We start from the raw sequence: 14,237 nt of genomic DNA, 5'->3' as shown, positions 1-14,237 counted from the left end.
CTAACTAATGTTTCCACGAAAGCACATTGAGAAGTAAAACTGACAGCTGTTGAGGGAAGAGGAGAGGGGCTCAGGCAGTGTGGGCAGAGCGTTTGGGAAGATCATCCGTGAAAGTGTTTTACTAGAAAGTGCTAGATCTGAGACCAGAGCTAGAGAAGCCAGAGGTGGCCCTGGAGAACCAGAAAGAGCATCCCTTTCGGAGACTGCCCATTGCTGTGGGCTGAAGGGATGTACCCAGCATGAGAGATGAATGGAGACAGGATGGCCCTGAGGTTCAGGGGCTCTAAGGAACACCTTTGGACTCTAGATATTATGTTTGAATTTGTGTGTGTGTGCACGCACGCACACACACACACACGACCGCACACGCGATGGCAAGCATGTGAAGATCAGAGTCCCCTTCTTTCCTGCATCTTGTAGGAAGGCTCAAGCTCAGGTAATCGCCCGAGGACAATCACCTCTCTCTACCTGCTGAGCCATCTCACCAGCCCAAGGCTGGAGATCCTTAAATCACGCTGTGGAGCCACAGCGTGAGAAACCTAGATGCCCATGACCACATCTCTTTTGTTTGAATATTTATGAGCTCTGGGACAGGGTTGAATGCCAGCTGCTCCTGTGTTTCGCAGCTGGACTGGATTGTTAGGTATGTTAATTTGCCACCACCCTTGCATTTACTGTTGAAGCTGGCTGGCCTGTTGAGTCAGAGATTGTTAGGGCCTTGGCTGGTCACACACTTTCCTTCTACCGAGGAGGCTAGACGATCGCTCACTGGCTGAGAGCTGGGAGTGAACCCAGATGTCCCAACGTGACACTGCATTTGGAAGTCCACAAACAGGTTTTAAATCAGTGCATCTATCACAGAGGTAAAGCAAGGCAGTAGACTCCATGTCTACGTCCTGTAGCCACGAGCCCCTCTCTGCTCCTTGAGGTCACAGTGCCCTCAGCGAGCGCAGTCTTTCTAAGCCTCCAGTCCCCTTTGCATAATACGTAGTAATTACCATGGGGCTTGAAGAGAAAGCACAAGTGGATGTATTTTGGAAACCTTTAAGTGCCCTGTAAGTGTGACTAGTATAATTTCTTAGTAAGCTTGTTGATCTGTCGGAGCCTCCACAGGGCCCAGCTATCCTGATAAATACAGTCCCCGACCCAGCTCCCAAGAAACGTGCATAAAAGGAACTGAATGAGGCAGAGATGCGTTCCTCTCTTGGCAGGGTTGGTTGACGGGCTTGGGTGGGGGTGGCACGAGCGGGAGTGAGCCAAGATGGGCAGAAATGGAAGAAGCATATGTTACAGCGTTATTCAGTTTCTTACCTTTGTGATTGCATCAAGTTTTAACTTGAGTTGATGCTTCAAGGTAGCTGTGGTGCAGAATCCTAGGTATCAGACCTGGGTTTGGACTTCACTGGTTACCATGAACAAACACATCAGTCTTTCTTAACCTCGTTTTTTTTTTCATTGATTAAAAAAGAAAATCTAATACCTACTTCTAAGCAGTTATAATTTGAGATTTAGTGTGAATCCATCTCTTCTTTTTCATACTTTTAAAAAACTGATTCTCTGTGAATCGTGCCATGCACCCCATCCCACTCATTTCCCCCTCACCCTCGTAACACTGCCCCCACAAGGAAAAAAATCTCGCTGTGGAAGCTGCAGTGTGTCATGGCTTTTTGCAAAAATGGCTTTACTTAAGAATGATCATTACAACGGATTGGTCTGGCTTGAGGCCTCTGGCTTCTGCTACACCGTCAATACTGGACCCTCACTGAGACTCTTCGGATATCCTGCTGTGTCACAGAGATCCTACAGCTTGGTTCTGCAGGACTGGCCCCTTCCCCAGCTCCAGCAGCTCATAGGTGGGGTAGATGTTGGGATGAGCCAGCTCAAAGCCCTGGATCTGGACCTCATAACTGAGTTGGTTGGTCAGCCCCCCAATTCTTCTGTGCCCATGCCACTGGGACCAGCTCTCCTGCGTGGCGCAGGCTAAGGGCAGGGCTAGCTCTCCCCCATACCGCTGGGACCAGCTCTCCTCTTATTGTCTTGTAGTTGTCTCTACAAACTTCTGATGCTTAAACCACTTAGATGCTTAAATATTTTACTCATACATAGTATTCTTGGGGAATTTAGGGTACTCACAGGAGCCAAGTCTGTATTAAGAAATATGTGTATTGGATTCTTAGTATCTCTAGATTCCATATCTATGAAGTCAAAGTATCTTTTTTCTCATTGTATCTATAAACTGGGAAATAGTTCATCCCATAGAACACTTTCCAGGCAAACACAGGGACCTGAGTTTGATCTCCAGAACCCACATGAAAAGCCAGGTGTGATGTACTGGACAGGCAAAGACATGATTCCTGAGGCTTCCTGGCCAGCCCATCTGCTTGGATGAGCAAGCTTCCAGTTCAGTGAAAAACCTTGTCTCGGAAAATAAGGTGGAGTGTGATTGTGTAAGAGAGTGGATATCGGCTTTGCAGACGCCACTGTTCCCTCTCGCCGCTTGCCGCAGCCATGGTCAACCCCACCGTGTTCTTCGACATCGCGGCCGATGGCGAGCCCTTGGGCCGCGTCTCCTTCGAGCTGTTTGCAGACAAAGTTCCAAAGACAACAGAAAACTTTCGTGCTCTGAGCACTGGAGAGAAAGGATTTGGATATAAGGGTTCTTTCTTTCACAGGATTATTCCAGGATTCATGTGCCAGGGTGGTGACGTCACACGCCATAATGGCACTGGTGGCAGATCCATCTATGGAGAAAAATTTGAGGATGAGAACTTCATCCTGAAGCATACAGGTCCTGGCATCTTGTCCATTGCAAATGCTGGACCAAACACAAACGGTTCCCAGTTTTTTATCTGCACCACCAAGACTGAGTGGCTGGATGGCAAATACGTGGTCTTTGGGAAGGTGAAAGAAGGCATGAACATTGTGGAAGCCATGGAGTGTTTTGGGTCCAGGAATGGCAAGACCAGCAAGAAGATCACCATTTCTGACTGTGGACAGCTCTTAATTCTTTTGACTATGGACTTCTTACCCACCAGACCATTCCTTCTGTAGCTCAGGAGAGCACCCCAGCCCCATCTGCTCGCAGTACCCTGTAATCTCTGCTCTCACTGAAGTTCTTTGGGTTCCATATTCTCCTCATTCCCCTTCAAGTCTAGCTGGATTGCAGAGTTAAGTTTACGATTATGAATAAAAACTAAGTAAGAAAAAAAGAGAGTGGATATCAACCTCTGGCCTCCACATGCGTGTGACACACATTTGTACCCACTCACAAACACATATACACCCATGCACCAAACACAAGAATGTACTCTCTCCCTCCTCTCTCTCTCCTCTCTCTCTCTCTCTCTCTCTCTCTCTCTCTCTCTCTCTCTCTCTCTCTCTCTCTCTCTCTCTCTCTCTCACACACACACACACACACACACACACACACTCAAATTCTCTCTCCCTTTCTTTCTCTCTCTTACGCACACACACATTGCATTTAAGGGAACATGTATGGACTTTTATTACTTATTCTCTAGACAAAATCACAATTGGTGTTAGTCATTACAGATGGAGATGATTTACAGTATATTAGATGGGAAGAAATAGAAAATTATATGTTAACACTCAATCATTTAATGTGAAGAACTTGAGCTTGGTAGATTTTATTATCCAAAGGAGACAGGGCCAATGCGCCTGGAACCAGCCCTTCTGGAATACATGTGGGTGACCATGGTGCTTGGGCTTGGTAAAGGAAAGAACCCGTTCCTTCCTCCCTCCCTCCCTCCCTCCTCACTCACTCCTTCCTTCTTCCCTTCCTTCCTTACTTTCCCTTGAGTCAGGGTTTCTCTGTGTAGCTTTGGCTTGCCTGGAACTCACTTATAGACTAAACTGGCCTCAAACTCACAAGAGATGCACCTGCCTCTGCCTCCCCAGTGGTGAGATTTAAAGTCTTGTGCCAGCTCATTCAGGAATATCCCTTCAAACTGACTTTCTGTGTTAAAAATATTTTTATTTATTCTTTGGCATACATGTGTATAATGTATCCTGATTGTGTCCACTCCCAACACCCCACCCAAACTGACTCTCTTGAAGCTATGGATGATGCAGGGGAATAGTGATCAAATACAAACAAGATACACACTTGTTTGGTTAAGATAGTTTCAGGTGTATAGTGAGTTTGAAGTAACTTACCATTCTGTATAAAGACTGCTTGTAGTTTAGTAATAACTTCTCTTCCTTTGAGTTTCAGTTGATTAGTGACTGTAGGAACCTTACAGGTTTTTAGCATTTCGTCAGCCGGGCAGCCCTAAAGTAACATCAACTAGGTGGCAGGTGCTTCTCAGGCCTGTGCTCGGCAGGGTGTTAGAACAGAAGGCTGAAGAAATTTGTTTATTATATGCATGTTTCTTTAACGAACGTCACAGCTTCTGGGCTTATGTTAATCCTCCATTCCAGTTAGAGTGACCTTAAGCTCTGCTGCTCACCGCCTTTGTTCTTGGCTCTCATCTAGTCTGAATGGCCTCCCAGTCCTGCCTGCTTCCGCCTGCGGCCTCCTGCAGCAGCCACTTGTACCGTGTAGCGCAGTACTTAAAGCTTTCTGTCTCGTGTTCAGTTTGGTTTCTAAAGGCATTTTCTTCCTGATTGTTAATCCTTTGAAGGCTGTACCATGGGTTCATTTTGCCTCACAGAGTGTTGTAGCAAAAGCAGCATTTAGGTGTGCTGTCTGGAGTTGGACAGATAGGACTTTGAGACCATGTCCTGTCACTTACCAGCTGTGTGACATTGGGCAGATTATTTAGCGTCTCTGAGCAACTTTCTTCCTTTATAAAGTAGAAGTGATGCTTTATAATAATATACAATATAATATGCATTAAAAATACGTAAATAAAAGGACTTAGAGAGATGGCTCAGGGCTTAAGAACACTGGCTGCTCTTCCAGAGGTCCTGAGTTCAGTTCCCAGCAACTACATGGTGACTCACAACCATCTGAAATGGGATCTGATGTCCTCTTGTGGCATGCAGGCATACATGCAGATAGAACACTCATACATTTAAAAAAACATAAATAATATATAATACTATTGTAATAAATGCCCTGTCAAGGGTCAGGGGATGTGGTTTAGCTGGTAGAGTGCTCACCTGACGTGAATGAGTGAGGCCAGGAGCTTGATCCTCCCAGCACTCCAGAGGTGGAGGCCGGAGGACCAGAAGCTCAAGGGCACCACAGGATACATAGGGAATCAAGGCCAACGTGGGATACTGAGACCCTATTTTAAAAAAAAAAATTAAATGCTTTATTTATTTATTTATTTTTTTAAGTCACCTGTGTTTTAAAGAGTACACACGTGTTAGGCACTGTACTGGATCCCACATCCTGGCATCCTGGGAGCTGACACAAAAAAACAGATAGCCCTCTGTCTTTATATTTATATTTTATATCTCTGTGCTTTATGAATCAATGAAAAAATGGGCAACAATGTATAATTATAAATATGGAAGCAAAGAAGCAGCCACAGGAGATTAACTGGCAGAGGCCCTTTATCTGGGACTCTTAAAGACTTGTTGAGCTGTTGTTTAAACTGATACGGAAGATGAATGGGATTCTGCCAGGAGGAATACCGCAGGCAGGGAACAGCGTGTTCATCAGGCCTGGGGTAAGGAAGAGCTTGGTGTACCCAAGATCTGGAAGAAAGCCAGGGTGGCATGGCAGAGGGAGAGGGACTAAGTCCCCACACCCATGTGTGAGCAGCCAGCTTTATGGTCCTGCCAACAGGACCCAGCTAGCACATGGCTCTCTTTCATTGGCCTTGGTTGTAAAAAACGAAATGGTAAACACTGTGAGATGTCCCTCACTTACTGGGGAGGATTAGAAATGAATTGCTTCAAGAGATTGGATTTAAAAAAAAAAAAAAGCCTGCTCCTTGAAGTGCCAAAGATTTTGTTCTTTTTAATGATTTTTTTTCCTTAAAATTTCTTGGCCTTTTTAGTCGGTCTATCTCATGGCCTTGAAGCATTAAGAAGCTGGATCAGGCTACCCCAGAATATACGTCACCTTAATGTGGTGTGTTGTTTAATGCCTACAGGGCTATCCAAAGATGTAGGGCTGTTTTCTCCAGTATTCACTGGCCTGTATTCTCGGGCTTAGCACTGCAGTCTGCTTGCTTAAGATTTTGTTTGCCTGTTTGTTCTGCAAAAGCCCTCTTCTCCTTGCCATGTCCTGCCCCTTCCTGCTGCTGTCCCTGGCCGTCTCGAGGTGCACCGCTCCCCAGATTTAATTTGTTTCCCCCATAGGCGAAGAGGGCAGATTTAGGTGAACAGAATTAGAATGATAGCTTGCAGTTTTCCCACGCAGGGCTAAAGCAGAACTTCTTAATGCATAGCTTCATGGCGCATGCACTGTGCTGCACCGGAGGTCTGCAGCACTTCCGTCCCAGAGTGTCCAGATAATGCAGGTAGCTCTTGTAACATGGGTATTGGGATTCGGGGGCCACTTTGTTGATTTCAAAACAAAAGATCCCCAGCTCCTTAGCCGTAGGAGGGAAACCGCAAGGCTAACGCATTGCTGAGTCACAGAACAGCAGGGCTCTGCAAGCAGAGACGTCGCCACTGCCACTGCGGCTCCCTCCCCCCACCGCGCTGTCAGGCAGCTTTGCCCAAGTTCACAGGGCTTCTGGCAGAGCTGAAAATAAACCCAGGCCACCTGATTATTAGCCCAGTGTTCTCCCTATCATCCTGCCTCTCCGAGAACTCTGAATAATTGAATAGATTTTGAAAACTTGCATTTTTTTTAATGTCTAGGTTGTTTTTTTTTTTTTTTCATTTCTAAGAATAGCTTCCATGAGAACTGGAACATTTGTGATCTTATTTTTGGCCCGTGTTTTCCGATTCTAGCAATGCCTTGTTTGACAGAACTAAATTCTGTAAAAATTGTCTTCCTGCCCACAAAAGTGTTGGTTGCAGACCTTTCCTGCATGTCATGCATCCGGTCCCTGCGTCCTCTTGTTGGCATTTGGGAGCTTGAGTCTGGATTCCCAGGCTCACCCATGAAAGCTATGCCACTGGATGGAGGAGGAGGATTCATTTTCACCCTCAAGGAAATGGATTCCCAGGAGGGATGATCTGTGCCTCCTTCTTCCCCAGTTGGTCCCTGGGCTAGGCAGGATGCGTGTTCTTAGAGCTGCGTTCCATGCAGACAGGCATCGTCTGCAGATTGTCTGACATGTTTAGCCCTAGTGCTTACATTTCTGCAGCAGAGAAGTCTGTTTACAGAATCCGAGTACACAGACCCAGAACCTGTATTATCCCTGCTTCTCCCCCAGGGCTCAGAATAGGCTCGAGTACATGGTGGCTGCAGCCCAATGCTACATACAGCCCAATAGTCGGCCCTTTGCATTGACAGATTCAACTAATTTTGAATTTAAAAATTTCAGAAATTTTTTTGCCTATATTGAACATATACAGATGTTTTTGTTGTCAGGATGTCTTCAGTAACCTGGTGCGACTATTTATTGTATTTAGCATTTACATCATATAGGTAATCTAGAGTGGATTTAAGGAGCAGGGGATATGTGGGATTGTGTCTAAACATTATGACATTGGATTTAAGGAACTTGAGCATCATAGATGTGATATCCACAGGGGTCCATCCCCCACAGATACTAATGGGGCATGGTTTGTTGAAGGAGGCGAGTCTCCTCTTTACTTGCCAAGACCGTAAGATGGCAGAGCCATCTGCAAGTGCCTCAGCCTGCAGCCCACTCTGGTAAGCTGGTCTCAGGCTCACTGGGGCAAGTGTTAAATCTTTCAGCATTTGACTTTTAAATCAGGTGTAACTAGATAGGCACAGATTTCTCATGATTGAGTTTTGCCAAGCAAAATGACTCTATGGACCAGCATCAAGTTCTCCCAGCTTATAGTAGCAGTGACTTAATTAGGCTTCCAGTTTAATTAGATGTGAAGATGAGGTCATTTCTGTGAAGTGTTGTGTTTTGTAGGTCTGTCTTCATCTGTGACAGAACCACGGATTATCCACATGACTGCAGAAGGGGACATTGTGTTTCCCATGGCCTGATGTGTGTGGGCCTCCTGAGCTAAGTCGGCAGGAAGTAGGTGGGTGAGGCTGGCATCATCAGCTCTGAGCTGGGCATCGTCAGAGACTGGAGCAACATACTGTCCCTAATTTCTAGCATGGTTAGAAAGGTTTCCTGAAAACCTGTTCCACAGTCAGATGATAAACTACTGATGCCCGCCGGTGAGTTCCACAGTCAGATGATAAACTACTGATGCCCGCCGGTGAGTTCCTACTGCCCAGAGCTCCCCTGCTTCCCAGAGTTCCAGCGGAGTGAACAGAAAGCTCAGAGCGTGAGCAAGCAGGTAGATCAGTGCGTCTGTGAGTGACAGGGTCGGGAAGTGAATTCAGCAATCTGCCTTTCATGGAGGCTGCCTGTGTTCTTCAGACTCCGTGTGGCAGGGGTTCTGTGAGCCTGTCCTTAAGTCTTCTGATGCATCCGTCTGTTAGCCAGGGTGACAAAATAAGAATAAACTGATACGGGCCATGGCTGGACAAATGGCTCATTTCCCTAAAGAGCATTTGCTGCTCTTCCAGAGCGTCCAAATTGAGTTCGCAGCGCTACATTGGGTGGCGCACAAACCACATAGCGCTGAAAGCGATAAACAGGCACGTGTCCCATAAATCCTACTGTTCATATTTTATCTTATTTTATGTATATGGGTGTCTTGCCAGTATGTATGTCTGTGTACCACATGTGTGCCTGGTGCCTGCAGAGGCCAGAAGAGAGTGTTGGGTCCCCTGGAGCTGGGGTTGCAGACATTTCAGGGCTGCCATGTGAGTACTGGCAATCAAACTCATGCCGTTCGTAGTTTAAATGGAATTCTTCCAGATATTTTTTTTCAATAAGAAAGGATTGTGGAAAAAATTTTTCATGGGTAACACAGTGTCCACTTCTGCGGTCATGTGGATAACACGTGGTTCTGTCTGACCCAGGCTGACCTTGAATTTGTGATCTTACTGCCTCTACCTTGCAAATGCTGTGGTTACAGGCCTGCCTCCCTACACCTGATGAGATCCTTGCTTTTTCTGGTTGATTTGAAAACTCTTAATCTAACAATATTTTGTCAAAGCACCAATAATTTTTCCAAGCTTTTTTCAACCTTCTCTTTGGAGTATAAATATATAATTTCAAATTATAATTTTCAAAAATAGTCCAAGTAAATCCTTATAGGTTCTGGGTTTTGTATCATTTTTGCCCACAATCTTCTGAAGAATTATAGACGTATTCACTCTGTTCCACTTAGAACAGGAGAGGGAAGTTAACAGTCAGCATTTTACGTATTCCTCAGCTCCTTGCCACTGACCGGAAGTGCTACCCTTGTCATCTGCTGGAAGAAACCGTGTCCATTCCTGCTCTACCCTGTCCCAGTGATCTCTCTCATCTGTTCCTAGGCCAGTAGCTGGAACAGGAAATGAACAAATCTTTCTGGAAGCTGCAAGCATTTCATGTTCACTTGCTCCTAAAAGAATCAGCCTGATCTTGGCTGACCTCTTGACTGGTGGGCTCCGGCGTGCTGCACGGTTGAGTACCTGACCACTACTCTGTGCTTCCTCTGGAGTCTAGTTTGGGCTGAGTAATAAACAGCATATTTACAAAGTTTTTAATTTTATTTATTCTGGCCTTTTTCTGGAGCATGCACTTGGTTGACCGAACAGCTCATGTTCTCTTCGTGCTGAATTATTTACCTCTTCAGGGTTCTAGGTTAGACTGATAACCTGTTGTCTACCAGAGAGAGAGTTACTGCAGCTTGTCCTACATTTTAGGGACTGTGTACAACTAACAGGTAAATTAAAAAAAAAAAAAATTAAAACCAGGATCTTGTTACCTACCTGGAGCTGCCCTTGAACTAATTTCTCCTGCCTGGACCTGCAGAGTGCTATCATAGGTTCATGCCCACCACAGTGGCCATGACATCTTTTTTACAATATAGCTTAAGATAGACACTCATTCATTTTTCTGTTTGCTGGCTTCCATACTCCTAAATGTTATTATAACGTTTGGGATTTTACTTCTAGAATATTCACTGGGAATACCATAAGAGCTTTTGAGTTTTCCTGAAAGAATTATTGTGGTGATGGCGCACGCCTCTAACGCCAGCACTCAGGAGGCAGAGACAGGCGTATATGTGTGAGTTCGAGGCCAGCCTGGTCTACAAAGTGAGTTTCTGGACAGACAGGGCTGATACAGAGAAACCCTGTCTAGAAAACAATGACAACAACAATTTAAAAAAATTCTTTTGTCTTTGAAGTTTTTCTAGCTACAAAGCTTTATTCTCTGCTATTATATATATATGTATATATATATATTCCTTTCTTGATTAGAATAAATGAGCCAATGGGTCGATTATTTTCAGCTCACTCCACTACTGAACGTCATTCCTGGCTGATGAATGACACATGGCCTCCTCTCAGCTCTCACTGGGTCTTTTAAGCAGCAATACTCTTTCTCAAGTATCAGACATTTTTTTTCCTGTGTTTTCATTCTCTTTTTAGTTTAAACTTAATGTGATTTATTCTGACCTTGAAATTATTTTAACGTTTGGTTATTAGCATTTACTGTCTGCTTAGCTCTACTTGGTGATATTAATAACATTTCACTTGTGTTTTCTACACCAATTATTTGTCCTGTTGCTTACAAAACACTGGACCGAGCAGCTCAGAGGAGGCGGCATTGGCCTTCCTCACATTGGAGGGTACATGCCCATCATGATGGGGAGTCGTGGCTAGCAGGCGCTTGGTTACATTGCATCCCAGTCAGGAAGCAGAGAGAGATAAATGCCGGTGTTCCGCTTGTTTCTCCTTGTTCTTTCATCCTAGCCCAAGTACAGGAAATAGAGGCTCCCACATGTGGGCAGCTCTTCCCACCTCTAAGAACCTCATCTACAGATGTCTCACAGATAGGACCAGGAGATTTGTTGCCACGCCAGTTCTAAATCCTATCAAGTTGACAATCGAGATGAATCCTCCCTGTCACCTTTGGGAGGTTTTCAGAAGACTTGCATCTATGCCCCTGTGTGTTCCACCTGTGAACCTGCCTTCCAGCATCCATTCCCACCTCTGTCTGTGTACTCGGGTCTTCATTTGTACCACATCGTGATGTCTGCATCAAGAATTCGTGAAATAGCACAGAGGGTGCAGAGCACTGGCCTAGCAGATACAAGGCCCTCTGTCCAACTGGATTAAAAAAATTGTAATTTGAAAAGTGAACAAATATGAAAATAGTTTTAATACGAGAAATGACCATACAAGCTATAAGAGTAATATCTAGAAAGAGATCACCTTGAGCGTTGGTAGCTATGGACTAGAACAGCCAAGTTCTTGTTTTTGTTTTTTTCAGGAAGATTGGACTTAGGTACCTTCAGATCTTTCCCACTGGTTCAGACCCTTCCTTATCACTTCAAAAGGAAAACATTGAAGCTGGACAAGCTGGTACCTGTCTGTAATCACATTACTCAGGAGGCCATTTGTAGGTAGGGGATTTGTAAGTTTAAGACCAGCTTGGACTATAGCAAGACCTTGTCCCAAATATGTGTGTGTGTGTGTATGCGTATATATGTGTGTGTGTTTGTATATATATTAGATTATAAGATAGCATTTTGACTGGAGCTGCAGGTTTGGGCTGTCATGTCTGTCTGGCACCCCCCTAGCTCTTGGGTTGTCTTGTTCTTTAGGGAAAAAAACTCTACTGTCGCCCTTGTTCCTTTGTACGTAGGCATCTTCTGGACATTTACAGGATTTTTCTCCCCAGTGGCTTCAGACAATTTGAGAATGATGAGCCGTGATGTGGTTTTCATCATCTTTCCTGTGCTGAGGGTCTGGAAGTTTGTCTAATCTCTGGTTTTATAGCTTTAATCAAAATGAAGGAGTTTGGTTGTTTTTTGGGATGGGGTCTTGCTAAGTAACACTGGCGGGCCTGGAGCTCATAGAGATATGCCTGCCTCAGCCTCCTGAATTCCGGGATTAAATTGGGAGCTATTTGTTTCTTTTTTCTGTCCCCGTACCCCAATCCTTCCCTCGATGTCAGGTCTGTCTGTGTAACTCCCTGTCAGTGCATCTGTCAGAGTGCTTGACGCTGCCGTACAGCTCAGTGTCGCTCTCTTCATTTTCTCCACGCTCATTTCTCTGTTTCCACCTCACTTGGATTATACTGGTATTTCCTCAAGTTCTCTAGCTCATCTTTATTGTCTAGACACCTTTTGATCCTGTTGTCAAGTTGGGAGCGTAGGCCCCAGTCCCTCACATCTATCCCAGCCCCCAGGCCTGGTCTGGACTCCAAATCCCAGCAGGCCAGGTCAGGACCACTCCCCAGGGTATTTAAGTGATCCCCCAAAAGAGGAACACGTGGTCTCTCTTTCTTCCTCCCGGGGGTCATGTTCCCGCTGCTTCCCGGTTCCCCCTCGGGGCCACCCCAGAGCGCAGATCTTCCATTAAACCTGGATATTTCTTAATTTGGCTTGTTTTGATTTGACTTGATTGGAAATTTTTGTGTCGTCAGGGAGCTCGCGTTAAGAAATATTCCTAACACCTATCCCTGTTTTATTTTTTGTTGTACACTTGGTAATTCTTTTTTCTACAAATCTGGCTTGGGCATTTTCCTTTTCTGTTCTCTTCTTTCATTTTCTCCTCTTTTCTTTTGTTAGACATTGTCTCCCTATGTAGTACAGGGTGACCTCAAAGTTGAGACCCTCCTGTCTCCATCTCCCAAGTGCTGGAGACATAGGCCTGTGCCACCACAGTCAGCAGATTTGGGTGTTTTTAAAATATATCTTGTGTGTCTTTATTAATTCTTGAGCACCTGGAATACAGTAAACAATTATTTTGATGCCGTGTATACCAATTCTATTACTTGTATTTCTGGGTATTTTGGGGTTTTTTTTCATTACTACTGGTTCTGTTTTCTTGCTCTTTGTATGTCTGCATTTTTTATTGAATCTTGGATATTGTGATATTTGTTTTGTTTAGTCTTTCAAGTCAGGGTTTATCTGTGTAACTATCCTGGTTGTCCTGGAACTCACTCTGTAGGCAAGGCTGGCCTTGAACTCACAGAAATCCACTCCCTCTGCCTTCCGAGTACTAGAATTAAAGGAGCGTGCTACCACTGCCTGACTGGATATTGTGATTTCTCTCTCTCTCTCTCTCTCTCTCTCTCTCTCTCTCTCTCTCTCTCTCTCTGTGTGTGTGTGTGTGTGTGTGTGTGTGTGTGAGTATATGCATGTAGGTGGCCACAGAGGCCGGCGGCATCAAATTCCCTGTAAGTTGGAGTCATTGGTGGCTGCAGACCATCTGATATTAGGGCTTGGACTCAAACTCAGCTCCTCTCGAAGAACAGTACGAGCTCTTAATCACTAAACCATTTCTCCAACCCAAAATATTATTAATTTTATCATAATAAATGACTTAGGCATTTTTGTATTATATTCTTTTTAATTAAAAATGTTATATTTAACACATGTATTCAGGGAAACCAGAGGACAATTTGTGGGATTCCATCTGTCCTTCCAGCATGTGGGTCCCAGGGACTGAACTTAGGTTTTACGCTTGGTGCTCAGTGCCTACTGAGGTGATACCTTGCTGTCCTGTGAATGTTCTTGAACACAGTAGCTTTCTGGGACACAGTTGTTTTTACATGCTACAGTAAAGTTTTCTAAGTGCTCCATCCTCTTGCCATGTGAAGTCTTTCTCTGTGAGTCTGGGGGACAAGACATGTTGCTGGTTCTGAGTGGGATCCAGATACTGTCCTCTCTGGACCCCATAGTTGACTCCCAGCTCTTGGGCATTTTCCTCACATAGATGTACACTGGTTGGTGTTCCTCAAAGACTTGGCTAGTTGGCTAGCCCCTGTCAGTTTTCTGTTGCCATAACTCAATGCCACAGCCTGGATATTCTTAATAGATGCGTATTCAGCACACAGTTGCGGATGCTGGAAACCATCAAGGCATCTGGTGTTTGCATCTTGCTGCAGCATAGCATGCAGAGGGCCTCATCTCATGATGAAACAGAGCAGATACTCTGGCTTACAAGTTCGTCCTATTCTTGGGGAGCTGTTAATGTCACCACAGGGACTCTATTAATTCTTATTACCTCCTAGAAGAGCTCTCAGTGGGTGTGGTCAAACCACCACAGCCCTCCCAAGTTCTCTTTCTGTACATCTCTCCCTCTCTAGTCTTCTACCCTGTGAACT

At 44.9% G+C, this 14,237-nt stretch overlaps 1 protein-coding gene and 1 pseudogene across 4 annotated transcripts in view; both read left to right on the top strand.

The window, feature by feature from the left end:
- The window catches only part of Sort1 (sortilin 1), an 80,860-nt gene that overhangs the window by 7,644 nt on the left and 58,979 nt on the right, over positions 1-14,237 (top strand). The window lies entirely within an intron of this gene.
- LOC142853867 (peptidyl-prolyl cis-trans isomerase A pseudogene) lies at positions 2,509-3,194 on the top strand (annotated as a pseudogene).

The sequence above is a fragment of the Microtus pennsylvanicus genome, chromosome 7 (genome assembly GCF_037038515.1).
Source record: "Microtus pennsylvanicus isolate mMicPen1 chromosome 7, mMicPen1.hap1, whole genome shotgun sequence".
In the NCBI taxonomy this organism is placed as follows: Eukaryota; Metazoa; Chordata; class Mammalia; order Rodentia; family Cricetidae; genus Microtus; species Microtus pennsylvanicus.
The sequence above is the reverse complement of the archived record's forward strand: the minus strand, read 5'-3'. Positions and strand labels throughout refer to the sequence as shown.